Raw genomic sequence first — 2,400 nt, 5'->3', positions numbered from 1 at the left:
CACTTGGAGCTATTGAATGTCATCCCATTGGACTCTGCCCATCTGTGCAGGCGGTCAAGGTCCCGCTGCAGAGCCTTTCTGCCCTCCAACTCAATCACATCTGCTCCCAGCTTAGTCTCTTATACCTTCATCCGTTGAAATCTACTGCAAAATCAAGTGAGCTAAGAACTATTCTGGGTACTAAGATAACAGGCCACTACTTTGTTTTGGTAGCTATCTCTGCATAAGATACAGCTACTCATTCTGGAAAGGCAAGACAAGAAACGCTCCACCACTCTTATTTAATCTCTTACAACAAACAGCTACAGTTTAAGCTCAGAAAAAAAGATGATTTCTTCTTTTTGCCAAACACCTGATCCTGTCTTATGTACAGCCCTTCCCCATCCTTCAGGATCACAGCCTTTCCGTATCAACTGTTCCTTACAACCAGTGGAACTATTACTAACCCATAATTATAGTCTGAATACCAAATGACATATAGGGAGAATTTCCCTTTCCTTACCATCAGTGAGTAAAAAAAGCCCCAATTTCATAGGCACGTCAAGGAGGTACAGTTCATGCCCAGGAGAAAATTACAGCACACTTGTTATAGCAATTCAGGCAATGGATTCCCACTATGAAAATAAATACTGTGCACCATGTAACACTTCACAACAGCCTTGTTTGGTATTTCATAGCAAGAATGGGTAGTGGGTGGCTGTGTGGAGCCCTTCCGTTCCTGCAGAGCCATGAACAGGCTGCAGGCCTCCTTTGTGTTCCTACATGAGTTTCTCCAGTACATGGGACAAGCCCTACGAGGAGAGGCTGAGGGAGCTGGGATTGGTTAGCCTGGAGAAGAGGAGGCTCAGGGGTGACCTTATTGCTGTCTACAACTGCCTGAGGGGTGGTTGTGGCCAGGAGGAGGTTGCTCTCTTCTCTCAGGTGGCCAGCACCAGAACGAGAGGACACAGCCTCAGGCTGTGCCTGGGGAAATTTAGGCTGGAGGTGAGGAGAAAGTTCTTCACTGAGAGAGTCATTGGATACTGGAATGGGCTGCCCGGGGAGGTGGTGGAGTCGTCGTCCCTGGGGCTGTTCAAGGCAGGATTGGACGTGGCACTTGGTGCCATGGTCTAGCCTTGAGCTCTGTGGTAAAGGGTTGGACTTGATGATCTGTGAGGTCTCTTCCAACCCTGATGATACTGTGATACTGTGATACTGTGAGAAGGCAGGTTGAAAACAGCAGAAGGAGAGGGCATATGTTGCACCCATCTTTACCTCTTCCTCTGTGTGCCTGAGATCAACCAAGGTTTTTAGGGACTGAGTTGTTTATGTTTCAGACCATGCTTTCTATTCAGTGTACTTTGCTTCTGAGCCCTGCTCACAGCCTGATATTGTTAATGAAGAACTGTCCATGTTGCTTCATAATGAGCAGAAATTTCAGGCACTGATTGGAGTCAGCAGATACCTGATATGATCATACTTTCTACTCCTACAAGGTCCCCATTTCACCTGAACATGAACTGCAGGGCCTTTCCCTTTTTTTTCTTGGGAATTGCTCTTGTTTTGCATTCTAAAACATTTGTCATCCTGGTAAATATTAATTAAAAGTTGCAATTAATGAAAATGTCAATTAATTCCTTCATTTTATTCTTCAGGGTAATCTTGTATTCTGTGCAAGAGAGAGCAGCAAGTGAGCTTACCAGAATGAAATAACTTAAATCCTAGTGTAAGAATTACATTGTGGATTCTGAAAACAAAGATTGTGTGGCCAGCATTTGGGCAAAGGGGTGAGAGAGGGTTAAGGAGTGACCCATGATGGCAGACAGACCAGCGTATTGTGACCGATGGGGACCACCTATGGCCAGAGTATGAATTCCAGCTGTCATTTTATGAGTGCTCTGTGCATTTCTGAGTTGTGATCATCATTTGTTGTAGGTTCACACTTTAGTTAAAGAGAGATGGGACTGTGACCCAGTGAATATCACTGAAATAGAAGGTTGGAGAGCATCCTTGAGGAAAAGGACCTGGGGGTCTTGGTTGACGAAAAGTTCAACATGAACTGGCAGTAAGCATGTGCAGCCCAGACAGCAACTGTGTCCTGGGCTGCATCAAGAGAAGTGTGGCCAGCAGGGCAAGGGAGGGGATTCTCCCCCTTTACTCTGCTCTCACTAGACCACACATGGAGTATTGTGTACAGTTCTGGAGACCCCAACACAAGGAGGACATCAAACTGTTGAAGCAAGCCAGAGGAGTGCCACAAAGATGATCAGAGGGCTGGAACACCTCTACTATGAGGACAGGCTATGAGAGCTGGGGCTCTGTAGCCTAGAGAAAAGAAGGGCTTTGAGGAGACCATGTAGTAGCCTTCCAGTATCTGAAGAGGGCCTATGGGAAAGCTGGGATGGGACTATTTACAAGGTC

Source organism: Pogoniulus pusillus, chromosome 1 (genome assembly GCF_015220805.1).
Source record: "Pogoniulus pusillus isolate bPogPus1 chromosome 1, bPogPus1.pri, whole genome shotgun sequence".
In the NCBI taxonomy this organism is placed as follows: Eukaryota; Metazoa; Chordata; class Aves; order Piciformes; family Lybiidae; genus Pogoniulus; species Pogoniulus pusillus.
The sequence above is the reverse complement of the archived record's forward strand: the minus strand, read 5'-3'. Positions refer to the sequence as shown.